The following is a 14,636-nucleotide window of genomic DNA, read 5'->3' as shown; positions in this document are numbered from 1 at the left end:
GGTCCTAGGGCTTCCTGTCACCTGGTGCCCAAAGAACTCATACAAAATCTGTCTTCTGCAAAGCACACAATGCTAATCCCTTTATTTTTCAACCAAATGGCTCAGACAAAAACATACTATCACGAAAACCTCAAGTATGAATAGCTTTTCTCCTCTCTCTCTCTCTCTCTCTCTCTCTGGACCACCAAACTACTGGAATGTCAATGTTTACAATAAAACATGAAACAAAGGGGGGAAATCCCTAGTTGTATATGACCTAATACTTCCATGCTATAGAGATGAGAGAATGAGTATTGTGGTGTGACAGAGCCAGTGTGGCATAATGTTTAGAATGTTGCACTAGGACCTGGGTTCAAATCCCTGCTCTGCCATGAAATACGCTGGGGGACCCTGGGCCAGGCACTGCCTCCAAGCCTAACCTACCTCACAGACTTCTTGTGAGGATGATGTAGGGAGGCCCCATTGTGCTGTGCTGAAGGGATGTACCGTACCTGGCTGAAGACCCCAATGCCCTTTGGCCTGGTGGTGCAGAAGTCACTGTGAGGATTGGTCTCCCTTCACCTTTGCTGTATATCAGCAGCTGAACTGATCCCAGCCCTAACTGAGCAATCTGTTGGCCTGTCTGAAAAGTCTGGTTTTGAAATTAATTGCAAGTCATTGTGTACAGGTATATTACTTTAGCCCATAAAGGAGAAAAATAGTTGCTTATTTCAAAGCCTGAAAGCAAGGGGCTTTACCTTGGAGGCACAGGTGAAGAAGAATGTGGCAGATGTTGTACCTGCTGACTAAATGTGTTTTAATGGAGGCCCTCTGGAAGCAGAAGCTTCAATAGAAAGAAGTGAATAGCAAACATCTGGGAAAGATTACAAAAGGGAAAGATTTATTCTGTACTGAGACTGCTAATGGGTGGGCACTACCAGGGGAGAAAAAATTAATTGCTTCAGTAACTGAATGAAAAATTAAGTTTACTTCCACTTTGGGCTCTGGAAAAAAATTAAATGTTTGCATAGTCTTCTCTGATCTGCAAAACTCTTTCTTTGATCAAAAGGAAATGTGTCTTGCTTCATTGTACTGGTCAGTTGGAGAAGCAGCTTGAACACCTGGAGTGGGGAAGGAAGATGTTTAAGCTCCAGTATTCCTAAGCTGCCTCTCCAAAGGCATCACACAAACCCCAAACAGAGGGAAACGGGCCTGTGCCACCAAGGGCATCAACCTGGTTTCTGGTGTCACTTTTAGCACCTGGCAAACACCTCCTGCTATCCTGTGGTGGTTTCAGCTTACTGGCAAATTATGGAAATATAAATGCCACCAAGCAAACAGCTGCTCACATAGGAATTCAGACAACATTCCCAAACACATCCAAAGGGTGTCCCAGAGCTACTAACCAAACTTAATTATAGGCCTATCAGCTTCTTGTCAATGGCTTCAAAGAACAGAAGTAGGAATTGTGATACAGCCCCCCATTGTTGCTTAAGATGGGATGGAGGGAACCATTGGAAATGGTTAACAGATACTCTCCAGCTGTTGTTTTTTGGCTTTATTTCTTGACTTTGTACCACTGGGTAGACCAGTGGTAGGGAAGCTATGCTACTGTATGCCAACTCTCATCATTCCCAAAGAAGGGAATAAAACTTGGGTTGACTAGATGGATCCAGGGGGATGCTTCAGTTGAGAAGGGAGCAGTACAATCTCCCTTGAAGGAGGCAGTTGTGCATCCCCTCCTTAAGTAGACTTCCCTGCGTGTTAGGACCCTGGCCCTTGATCTGTAAAGGTTTCTCCACCCCTGGTATGTGGCATTTGGATGGTTCTGGGTAATGTTCATGGCTATAGCCCTAAAGAGAGCAGTCCTCCATGACTGCAAGGAGGTCAAGATCTTACCAAGAATAATGATTCCTGCTGCATGGCTGGGCTCTTTTCTCCGCAACCACATGACAAAAATGACTTTGGGTGCCTCAAGAGCACAAAAGCCACTGGTTGCCTTTCTCCAGTCATTAGGATGGTTCCTTGCTGGTTGGGGGAAGCAGTTTGCAAAAAGAGGAAGAAAAACAAGCTGGGAAGGAGGTGTGTGTTAGAAAATTTCCATGAAGCTCCTCAGGAAAAGGTCCCCCATGGATATTTTTAGAAAAACAAAATCAGGCAATCTGCTAACGAATATATGACTCCAAATTCTGGTGCCTAATTAATCAGAAGCCAGTGTAGCTAATAATGATGGGAGGGTGGGGCGCAACATCATTCTAATTAATCAGCCTGGAAATGAACATTTCAGCTCTGGGAAGAGGAGGGGGAGCTGCTGCTGCTTCCCTACAGCTTCCAAACATCACTCTCTCCCCCCAAGTTAAGGTAATGACCCAGGTGGTCAGTGGTGGGTTCCTTCCTAAGAAGGCCACGATGGGGATTTTCCAGATCACCTTCCTTCTTTAAGGAACAGCTAAATGTGAAAGGGGAGAAGTTCATTTAAATGTGATCATTTCCCCAGAAGGCCCCTTACAATTGCCTTTGAGCATCTCTCATAGACTTTTGAATGGGGTTCATGGAGCTGAAATGAATTTATACCCTGCTTTATCCTTTATAAAGGTTAATACCAAAAAAATCCAGGTGCTTGAATGTTCTTTGAATGTTTTCACAATATTGGTTATCAGTATCATGATGTTTGATTTCACTATCTGATACCTGGCAGTTGATAGTTTGCATTATTTGACTGTGGATATGAAATGGTGTTTAATATTCTAAAAAGGAGGCGTGGTAATTTATGTAAAAGACAAATACAACCCCAAACAGCTATTTAAAGATGAGGATGAAAGAATGATTGCTAATGAGATAACATTACAAGGTGGGGGGGATTGATAATTGGAATCTACACACTAAATGATAAAATATTAGAATTTTATAAAGAATTGGAAGAAAAATTGTTTGATTTCATGGATCAAAAAATAATTCTAATGGGTGACTTAAACGGGGTAGTTTCATTAGAAATGGATAGGACAATAAGAAAAATGGATTCAAAAGAAGGAAGACTACCTCTGATTTTTCAATTTGGTGAAGAATTAAAAATTGACTTATGTTTGGTGATTTAGACACCCATTTGAAAGAGCATATACCCATTAATCAGAGCCAAATCAGTCTGCCAGAAGATTGACTTGATATGGCTATCAAATGAGTTACCATTGAGAAAAAGAACCGAAATACTGTACTCTACAACCAAAGCCCTTATCAGACCACAACCCAGTGTTACCAGAGTTAAAAGGAGAAGAAAACTCCACATTCAGGTGGAGGCTAAATGAAAGTCTTTTAGACAACCAAGTAACTATGCAAAAAGTGGGGGAAATCCTGAAGGACTATTTTGAATTGAATTTGCATAAAGGGACAGAACGAAATATTGTATGGGATACAAGCAAAGCAGTAATGAGAGGCTTTTTTTATTCAGCAAAGTGCATACCAAAAAAGAATTTGAGAAGGGGTGGGGAGAAATTATAGAGGAGCTGATAAAAAATGAAAAAGAGTTGATTAAGAAACCTGGAAAGGACACAATAAAACATAACATAAAAATGTTACACGCACAATTTTCAATGTTAGTGAACAAAGAAATTGAATGGAAAATGAAAAGGCTGAAACAAAGAAATTTTGAATTTGCAAATAAACCAAGGAACGTGCTTGCTTGGCAATTAAAAAAGAAGCAAGGACAAAATATGATAAATAAATTGGAGGTAGAAGATAGAATAGGGACGCGGGTGGCGCTGTGGGTAAAACCTCAGTGCCTAGGACTTGCCGATCGCATCGTCGGCAGTTCGAATCCCTGCGGCGGGGTGAGCTCCCATCTTTTGGTCCTAGCTCCTGCCCACCTAGCAGTTCGAAAGCACCCCTAAGTGCAAGTAGATAAATAGGTACCGCTTTATAGCAGGAAGGTAAACGGCGTTTCCGTGTGCTGTGCTGGTGCTGGCTCACCAGAGCAGCTTCGTCACGCTGGCCACGTGACCCGGAAGTGTCTTTGGACAGCGCTGGCTCCCGGCCTCTTAAGTGAGATGAGCGCACAACCCTAGAGTCGGACACGACTGGCCCGTACAGGCAGGGGTACCTTTACCTTTACCTTTAGAAGATAGAATAAGAGATCAACCGAAGGACATTAGAAGACTATTTGTGAAATATTATACAGAGTTATATCAAGCCGGCAAGGAAAATAAATATATAATTGAAGAATATTTAATGAAAAGCAATTTACCTAAAATTCCGAAGGAAAAAATGAATGATCTAAATGTACCTATAGCAATTCAAGAGATACAACAAGGGATCAAGTACTCTAAAATAGGCATCTCTAGGACTGGATGGCTTATCAGCCAAATATTATAAAAAAAACTACAGGACTTTCTGATACAACCATTGAGGGAAGTAATGAACAAGATACTGATCACAGGGAAAATTCTTGAATAATGGAAAGAGGCATATATAACATCACTCCCAAAACAAGACACAAATTTACTTTTGGTAAAAAAATTATAGGCCAATATCTCTGCTGAATAATGACTATAAACATTTTGCCAATATTATGGCAAACTGTTTGAAAGGGGTGCTTAAAGAGTTAATTCACCATGATCAAGCCAGCTTTCTTCCTGGCTGACAGATGAAGGATAACACAAGGAATATAACTGATATAATAGAATATCTGGAGGTCAGGAATGAAAAGCATGCAGCATTGATGTTTGTGGATGCAGAGAAGGTCTTTGACAATGTGTCTTGGAGTTTCATGAAAAAAATTATAGAGATAATGAACTTTGGAGAAACCTTTTTAAGAGGAATTGATGCAATATATACAGACCAACAGCCAAGGTTATTAGTGAATAATGTAATATCAGAAATATGTACAATTACAAAAGGGACAAGAGAGGGTTGTCCCCTGCCGCCTTTAATTTTTATTTTAGTATTGGAGATACTGTTGAGAAATATAAGACCAGAAAAAGAAATAAAAGGTGTAACAGTTGGGTGCAAAGAGTATAAACTGAGTATACCAAGGGTGTTGGATAAAATGTACAAATTTGGACAGGTAGCAGGTTTTTAAGTTAAATAATTAAACAATGAAAGTATTGGTTAAAAATATGACTGAAAAGTATACATGACTTACAACTAGCAACACAATTAACAATTTTAAAAGGGTGAAATTTTGGGGTGTATGGCTAACTTAAGAACATAAATATAATTAAGGATAACTATGTAATAACTTGGAAAGAGATAAAGAGGAATTTGGATATTTGGGGAAGAATGAATTTATCACTTTGGGGGAAAATTTCTGTCATAAAGATGAATGTATTGCCAAGAATATTGTTTTTGTTTCAGACAATACCTGCGGCCAGTGGGGAGGGACACTTCAAGCAACGGCAAAAAGATATAACTAAATTTATCTGGCAAGGGAAGAAACCAAGGATTAAATATAAATTATTAACAGATGATAAAGAAAGAGGGGGCTTCTCTTTGCCAGATTTAAAATTGTATTATGAGGTGTCCTGTCTCTGCTGGCTAAAGGAATGGATAACTTTGAAACGCACAGGTATTTTAGACCTTGAAGGTCATGACAATAGATTTGGATGGCATGCTGCTCATTGAAATAAAATTATATGAAAATAATGTATAGATGGTACTTAACTATGTTAAAACTAGCAAAGATGTATAGAACTGCTTCTAACGTATGTTGGAAATGTAAAGAAAAAGAAGGCACTTTCTACCACATGTGGTGGACGTGCAAGGTAGCAAAAGCATTCTGGGAAATGATATATAATGAGTTGGAAAAAATGATTAAAATAACATTTGTGGAAAACCAGAGGCTTTTTTATTAGGTATTATAGGTACAGGGATTCTGAAAGAGCAGAAAAGACTATGTATGCAATGACAGCAGCAAGAATACTACTGGCCCAGAGATAGAAAGAAGACAAAGTTCCAACCAGAGAAGAATGGCTGATGAAGATGATGGACTATGCCGAAATGGCGAAATTGACCAGGAGAATAAGGGACTAGGATGAAAAGAAGTTTAGGAAAGAATGGGGGGAAATTTATAGTCTATTTAAAAGAGCATTGTAAACAGTTAAAAACTTCGGCAGGATTAGAGTAATACTTGTAAAAGACAAAATATACTGGAAAAGTTAATAATAGATACAATAAGTTTGGGTGGGGGGGAAGAATAAGTTGAATAAAAAGAGATGGACAATGGAAACCAGAGAAGGGCAGGGGGAAGTCAAGGGATTCTGAGAATCCTAAATGTAAAGGTGATTGATATGTTTAAACTGAATTTTGTTATATAAAATTTAATTAAAATATATATTTTTTAAAAAGAAAATATGACCTTAACTCCTCTTGTGCGCTCAAAAGTTCCAATGATACCTGGTCAGATAACTCAGGTCACAGAAACAGGCTGATTCACATAGCGAAATATTTAGCTGAACTGGGCAGGGGTGTGGTGTTCTGGTGAGCAACCAAACAACTTTCTTATTTTATTATTAAGTTATTTAAAATATTTCTAGACCAGCCTTCATCTAGGGCGGTATACAAGGGGCATGGATAAACCTGCTCATGCCATATATACAAATCCAAAACCATCATCATCAACGTTCACAATGCATTAGCAACATGAGAGGCGTCCATGACAATTAACTTAGCCATTTTAACTGCCTGGGCAAATGAAAAGCTGAAAATATTGTTACGGCAACACCACTGGTTAACTCTCTTGGGAAGGCATTCCAAAGTCAAGGTGCCACCACAGAAAAGACCCTTTCCTTTGTTACTGTGTAAAGTGCCTCCATTAAGGAAAAGGGCCTCAGAGATTTTGACAAGAGTGGGGAGCCCATGGTTCTCCTCCAGATATGGCTGGATTCCAAATCTCATCAGCCCCAGCTGTGAGCATGGACCACCGTCAGAGATTGTGCACTCCTGCAACATCTGTAGGACCACAGGTTTTCCACCCCTGTAAAGGATACTATGCGGCTCTGAAGGATATTCTTTGGCATTTAAAGATAGGGCCGAGCACCTTGAATTGGACTTGGAAGTGAATAGGTGTCGTCTCCTGGATAAAGAGGGGCTGAAATTACTAGCCAACAGCAAAAAAATACCCTTTTGACGCCACTCCTGCAGGTTGGGGAAGAGCTTAAGAGAGGCGAGAACGTTCTGCTTTTCTTTCTAATTAATTGGATTTTTGCGAAACGAGGTGTCATGTCGATTAGTTCAGTCAGAATAACTTTGGGGGGTAGGAGACTGAGTGGATAATTCAATGTTAGCCAAAACGAGTGTTTGTTTACTTTTTAAAGAAAACCAGCACCGGGGGGATGTTCTTTTAACAAATTCAACCTGCGTCCTTCTGACTGTACAAAATTGGACGGCTGGACCTCGCTTTAACTCGCCGGATCCGAGCCCTCTACGGAACGAGCGTGCACCTCGCCGAATGGTTTAACTCTGTTCACCACGCGACTGGGACAGAGATGGGGCGACAGGGGGGAAAGGGATCTGAAATCCAGCCGAGAAAATTAAGCGTACAGTTTGACCTTTAGACTGGCAAAAGGGAGAGGGATACTGCCACAGATAACCCGGCTAGATGCATACAGAGGACCAAAATCTGCTTGGAAGGAGGAGACAGAGTTGCGACGCCTGTTGATGTCCATGCGCGCGCAACTCCCACCAGCCACAGCCAGGCCCAGCAGGGACCGATGGGAGTTGTAGTCCACTGCGGGCTAAAAGGCCCCAGAAGGCTGGGGTGTGAGCAATGTGGCTGCACGCCTCCCTCCCTGCCGTAGTTAACAGGTGCAAGCTCAAGGCCTGGCCAAGACGCAAAATCTGGGGTGAAACTGGATCCCAACAAATCTCCTCTGTTAAGGGATGCCAGAACCCTGGCAAGCCTCGTAGACTGGAGCACAGGCCGGGTCCTTTGCTCCCTGAAGGATTTTGGGGTGCGGTTTCCTTATTTTTAGAAAGCAATCCAGTGAGCGCCACTCCAAATTACCGTATTTACAAAGTAAGCCCAGCCCACGCCGCCATATATTGGACATGTTTTCAATACACATAAATACAAGGCAAGGCTTGGAGAGGGTTCCACGAGCGATGCAAAGTAAATCCACCAACATCGCAATCCTCTGCAGGCCCCATGGAGTTCGATCGGGCTTATTCTCAGGTTAGGTGTATAGGATTGCTGCCTAACTGCGCAACCCTACTCCGACCTGAGTAATGGGCGGGAGGGAGAGCAAGACCCTCTTGTCTGAGCGAGGAACTGGCAGGATGTGAGGGCATCACGCGTGCAAGGCAGGGCACGGCTTCTGCCTCCAGCCAGGCAGGCACCCCAGTGGAGGAGCCGCTCCTCCCTGCAGCAAAGACGCAGGAGCCAAGTTGCCGCCTCCTTTCTGCGGGCAGTGATGCACCTTGTCAGCCCGCTGCCTGGGGTGACTCAGGGAAGCCATCGCTTGCTCCGCAGGCTTCTGGGTTTCTTGCTCTCTGAATGCCTGGCCGTGCATTTCTTGCGCCAAGAGCGGCGCCCCATCCAGAACTGGCCATGATCCTGGTGAGTGGGAGCGGGAAGTGCTTCCTAGCTACGCAGCCACCCACACACACTCTCTCTGCGGCTTGGCTGGTGTTGGGCCGCGCATTGTTGCAGCAGCCTTTCCCGACCCAGGACTGCTGAGCTTTGCCGACTCACTAGCTCTGACTGAAAGGCGGCGACAAGGGAGCGAGGGAAGGGGCGAGATCGGCGGCGCGCTTGCTGCCTCCCAGCAGGGTAGACTCGTATTTTGAAAGCGCTCTTTCCCCTCTCCTCTGCTGCCGGGTGCGGCTGGATCCGAAAGGGGTCAAGTGTCACTTCCTCTCCCAGTCAATCTCCAATATTCCTTGTAATGTTTTCAAATGGACGAATTCATTACGCCGGGCCGGCTGAATAGGGAAGGGGAGCCCTCGCGATGGGCGATCAATAGCTTCCCCTAATAGTTCGTTTTGCACACTGACCTAGGAAAGGATACGGAGCTGGGGCAGGGGAGCGGGGGTGGGGAGAGACACAGAAAGAGGAGGAAGGCAGAGGCTTAGGTCACTGGGTTGCTTGGGATAATACCCCCCATCCCCAAAAGCGCCCTTTTCACATCCCCTTTGTATATTATAAGAACAGGGATTTTACTAAGATCAGAACTGACGGCTGAGTAGCAAACAAGCCTCGGATTAAAGCATTGCGGGAGACAGGGCCGTCTAATTTGTTACTCCTGGAAGGGTAAGAAAAGAATCTCATGACTTATGGGTGTAGGTTGAACCTCGAGCGTTAGAAAGTTGCTGAACTGAAAGCGAAACCCTCAACCACGGGGCAGGTCCCCCCCCCCCAACTCTCCCGTTGTCCGACGTGTTCTTCCGGACCCAATAGCCCGACCAGGTGCAGACGCAATACCGATTTGGGCAGCCGGCTTTCTCCCCAAAACAATCGCTTTTTAGCCCCTTTCTCCACTGCGCTCGGGAATGCCACTGGTGTGTCACACGCGCCTTGGAAACGAGACACTTGGGCTTAACCGGGTCCTGGATCTTGGCCTCTGCGAGAAGCCGCCATAGCTAGCGAGGGAAGTGGCGCTGTTGGCGTGTAGAGCTGCAAGAACCGCAGCTGCCTGGCATGTCTTGGGCATCTGGCTCCAGCGGTTGTGACTGTATTTTAAAAGCGTCTTAAAACAAGTGCTCATCTCCATCACGGTTGTGCGCCAAGAAGAACGCGGAGTCCGAAAGCTTGCGGGATCGGGGTGAGGGGCCCCCAGCATTTGATGACAGCCGCCAGCTTTTGGAAAAGGCCGGCAGAATCGGCTGATCAAACCGGGCGGAGCAGAAAGACAACAGTCTTAAGCAAGTCTTAACCAAGTCTTAAAGCAAATGGTTTTCCGGCTTCGAAAAGAATCGACAGTATGGCAGCGTCTTGCCCTGCGGAAAAGGAGGGGAGGACTGGACATGGGCCCAGCCCCTGCGTGCAAACGGAACTGACCAGGGCAGGGCATTTTAACCATTTAACTGTTCTCCCCGCTCTCGCTCCCCGCATGTGCCCAAGATCCTAGTCGAAATGAAGGCACCACTTTTCCTCCTTAGAAGCCCTGTTGCAACTCATGGTCCCTCCCGGAGATTCAGAACTGCTGCGCAACTATCAGCAGAGGGGAACCCCTCTTTTCTTAGCTTTTCAACTGGGCTTGAGGTATACAGACATACAGCTGGTGCGTGCCAGATTCCGCCCCAAAGCCCGTGGCCTCTGGAAAGTGCCAACAGCGCCATCCGAAGCAGGGCCAGTCAACTGTAAATTACTTTAGTTCAACGAAGCGCAAGCCTTGGAAGGAGTATTTGGAGAGGAGTTGGTTGCTTCCCAGTGGAAACTTCTACTACTGTACAATGGTTGTTTGAGTGCACAGTAAACGAATTTGTTGCTTTGAAATGTATATATATTGTAGTTAAGTTTAATAAGCAAATCAAGTGTGCAGCCGCGGCCCATTCTTATCAGAGGGAGATTTTTGCCACTGGCCAGGGGCACAACTCAACCGGAATTACTCGTGAGCAGCTCCCCTTCTTGTCCAAGGGCGCCCACGCCCTGGAGGAGAAAGTCTCCCCTGAGTTGAGAACCTGTCCACACGAGTTGCTTTTGCATCTCTAATGGCAATACAATACCAAAGCAAAACCCTTACATTTCCCATGCCTCTTGTGCATACCAGATTCGTTCCGAAATTCAAACAAAGCGTTTAAGTAATGTCTTAAGGATGGAGCCCATATTTTGCCCAGGAAGTACAGTTAGAAGAGTTTGCCTAAAACGCCGGTGGAATGATAGTGCCTTTTTGGCGATTTCTAATAGTGAATTTAGGCATTCGACAACCGCTCTAAAATGTTTTAAAAGACTGCCTTTATTCGGTGTAATCTGAGCCCCACTGGATGCAGTGGAAGTCGCCCCTGCCTATTTCCATTTCAATTGGTCAGGATCTCACCCCACAGCAGATATATTTAATCAAATAAATTTCCTGCTGAAATATTTCTCCATAAGCACACAGTCTTGTCCTTTAAACATGTCGAAAATCACAAACCCTAATTAAAAACTAATAGAAGCGGTGTGTTTTGTTAATTTTTCGGACTGGCTATATAAATTTATCAACCTAGCTTCCTTCCCCTCCTCCGCCCTCAATGCGGAAGCAAGTTCATTTCCATTCTTCCCCCCACCCCGCGACACACACGCACACCCGAGATGAGAGATTTCTCCCGGCTGCCAGGATTTTAAATACGATGTGTCAGGATGCGAAGCCAATGTTGTTTTAGCAGACAAGTGGTAATAACAAAACTATTTATGCAAGCCCATTAGAGCAGCCGCAGGAGGAACCCTGACTGGTAGTTAAAATTTCTGAGCCAGAAAATTAAAAACAAATATTTAACTTTGCAATTTTGAACCCACGGCTGCAACCACGGTTAAACTTTTACAGTGCATATTCAATGAGCGACTTCCCCGGCCCCTTTTAGACTACCCAGGGGAAGTGGCTTGGATGCGGTTTCAAAAGGGATTCCTCCTAGATGCGCTCGATCTCCCTCCCTCGCGCGCAAGGGCAAGCTGGTTTGGCAATGTGAAAGGTTCAGGCACTTTAATGATGGAAAAAGCAGAGTATTTGGTGGAACCAGTTCTTTTAAAAATAAATATAAAAATGGGCAATTAAAAAAAAAAACTTCGGGATCCAAACTTTGCCCCTTGGGTCCCTGAATTGTGTGGGTTTCCGCGCGCCCCCTTCCCCATAAGGGGCAACAAGAAATGAAATGTCATCAGCAGGTTGATGAACAATTCTGCCCCAACAAGAGTCCTGAAAGTAAGAGCAGCCGGGCTGAATGTAGCAGACATCCAATATTCATAGGTCTCTGGATGTGCACACCCCATCGCTGGTGGGGGGGGGGGAGTTGGAGTAAGGGTTGCCGTTTGATAGCCCGCGCTCCAACAGAGTCGTCCTTATTACCTCGCCACACACTTGATCGTAATCCCTATTGATAAGTTCTTCGCCCTGCCAAGGCAAACCTACTGTATCGACCCCAGCCGCAGTTCAGTAGTATCGACAGAACCCGCCTGCTGCTCAAGGCCCGGCGCCTCTGCTCGGACCGGGTGACCCCCACTCGCTTCTAGACGTTCCCCAACTTTATGGCGGCCCTTTCCCAAGGAGCGGCATCGATTTTATTTTGCTCAGTAAAAGTATCGGGCCGTTATCCTCCTCTCTCTCTTTCTCTCCCTCTCCAGTGCTGTTCAAAAAGCAAAAAAGCGGTTTGGTTCACCATCTTCACAAAATAATGGATTCAAGAGGATGGCACTCGGTGCCTTCTCAAAGCGAAGGTCTTAGATTTTATCTTCTCACAAATGACTACGTTGTACATCTCCAGCCTCTTTTTGTCGTCTCGTGTCATAACACGGTTAAATGTGACCAAAGTAACCGATTTATTTCCTATGAACCGATTGAAGCTGAATCCAGCTGTTTAAAGGGACGATTAACTGTCCGGGTGCATACTTTGCATCATAATTTTTGCCAAGTTCCACTCCTTTGCAGACATACAATGAAGGAAAAATCAAAATAAAGAACCAAATCTAGTGAAAGCCAAACACTTTTAAGTCCCCCTTCTTTTAAAAGGGAAGGTTAGGCGTTCCCTAGGAGTCCATAGGAGACTCCAAAGTTCCTAACTATTCAAATTTCCTAAGACACACCCTAGCTATCAAGTCAATTGTTATTTTTATTCAGCTTTCCTGCTTTATTAACATGTACATCGTTCGTATTTGTGAATCCAATCAGCAAAAGGAAGCATAAAAGCTGATTAATTTTTTGTCTGAAACAAAGCCAGAGATTCTTCATTCAGCTAAGCAGAGGAATGAAATCGGTTTACTTAGATCAGGAACTATAGGAGGAAATGGGCATTATTTTCTCTACCCCCCCAATATGAGCGTAGCCAGGATTTATGTTGGGGGGCAAGCTTTATGTTGGGGGGGAAAAACCTCAGTTAATTAAGTATTTTGTATTGATTTACACTGGGGCAGCTGCCCCTCCCTGCGCCCCCTTGACTATGCCCATGCCCCCCAGCATGTAGTACCATATTCCTGCCCCATGATTGGCTGATAGTCCCTCCTCTTCCTCCAAAATCAAGGCTGCTGCTGAGCACGGTGGTTACTTCCGAGTAAACCTATCTAGGGTGCCTCTGTGTGTCATTGCCGCACTGATAATAAAGCAGAGGGATAAATCAAAATATGTATGCTCAGAAGCAAGTCTATGGGACTCTATGGGAGTTCAATGGTGCTTACTCCCAGGTAAGTTGGTACAAAGTTGCAGACTGTCTGGAATAAAAAAAATCAATTATTGGAACTATACAGAAGTTGGGAAGTATTGGCGAGGGAAAATCGAAGTGAAGGGGGAAATGCTTGGAAAGGGGGGGGTCGTGGCATTCTGAAATACTGGACTGGGGTCACCTGTGGCCCGGAGTGGCCTCGCCCACACTTAAGCCTTCTCCACCTAACCAGATCCGCGAGTGCAGGCGGCAATGTGGTCAGGAAATGCGCCTAAATTTGTGGCCCAGGAGGGCAGTGAAGGCCAAAGAGAGATGAAACTGAGGAAGCCAGCTGTCTTTAGGAGAGGAGAGAATGTGGACTGGTGGCTTCATAGATAGAGAAGAATTGATCCATCTCACGTCGTCTCCAACTGCCCCCAAATCCGGGGCTCGTCCGATCGACCCCCGTGTCATCCTCGGCCTGGCTCCTCAGGTAGGGCCTGGCGGGGAGAGGAGCTGGAGCTGCTGGAGGGGGGGGCGGTGTCAGATAAAGACGTCCGTCAATCCGAGGCCTCGGAACGGGCTGACAGAGCAGGCCGCGGCGCCGTGACCCTGGCCAGCTTTGTCCCCGCGACGCGCAAAGCTCCCCGGCTTGGCAGGAGAGAGGAAATTAAAATGTCACCCATAGTATTGAACTTGGAGCCAGGAAGCCGGGCGAGGATGACGGCGCTGCTCGGGGAGGACGGGGGAGATGCGCGCACCTGCGGCAGGTGGGGAGGGCGTTGGGGGCCATCCATTGGGGTCGGTGGGGAAAGATGAATGGGGCGGCGGCTGGCTTGCGCTCTCTGAGAGCTTGCGCGCAGCTCTGACTTTTGCCAAATGTTGCCCCCGGCAGTCAAGCGTCTCCAGAAAGGAAAGCAGCCGGAGGGGGGAGCCACATAGCCCGTCCGGCGCAACGAAGGAGAACTGCGTCTCTTTCCTTTGCTACAGGCCCCAAGAAGGTAGGTACGTGAGCAGGTACACAGGTCGGTCGGTGTGCTAAGGGAGGCACTCCGAAATGGCGCAAGCCCATGGCAGCAGGAGTGAATAAAGGGGAGACGGAGAGTCACGCCGAGTGATCTACACAAAGTGCCTCCGTTAGATCTCCGAGCCTAGGAAGCCCCGGCACAGTCTGATCTCCTTGCTCTCCACGCCGCAGCAAGTTGGCTGCAAGTTCCGCGGGGAAGTGGGTTCAGGATGGCAAGGGGATACCTATATATCTCTCTTCTTTCCCGGGACTCCTTGAAGCTCTTTAAACCGGATGCGAATTTGCATCAGCTCGCTCCACTCTCCATTTGCGGATGATAACTTTGACCTGAGTTGGCCTCCCCTGAGAGAATCATTCCCAGGCGGTGGGGCTGGGC

At 45.8% G+C, this 14,636-nt stretch overlaps 1 long non-coding RNA gene across 2 annotated transcripts in view; it reads right to left on the bottom strand.

Moving 5' to 3' along the window:
- Nucleotides 1–14,636, bottom strand: part of LOC309353406 — a 95,779-nt gene that overhangs the window by 1,013 nt on the left and 80,130 nt on the right. The window contains exon 4 of one of the 2 annotated variants that reach the window (XR_014161811.1): nt 860–1,100. The exons of the other annotated variant lie outside the window; for it this stretch is intronic. This is a non-coding gene — a long non-coding RNA (uncharacterized lncRNA). Of the gene's footprint in view, nt 1–859; nt 1,101–14,636 lie in introns of those variants that run through there. 2 annotated transcript variants of the gene reach the window in all.

This window comes from Podarcis melisellensis (assembly GCF_964234715.1).
Source record: "Podarcis melisellensis genome assembly, chromosome: 12".
Lineage (NCBI taxonomy): Eukaryota > Metazoa > Chordata > Lepidosauria > Squamata > Lacertidae > Podarcis > Podarcis melisellensis.
Note: the sequence above shows the minus strand (reverse complement) of the source record. Positions and strands in the feature narration are given on the sequence as shown.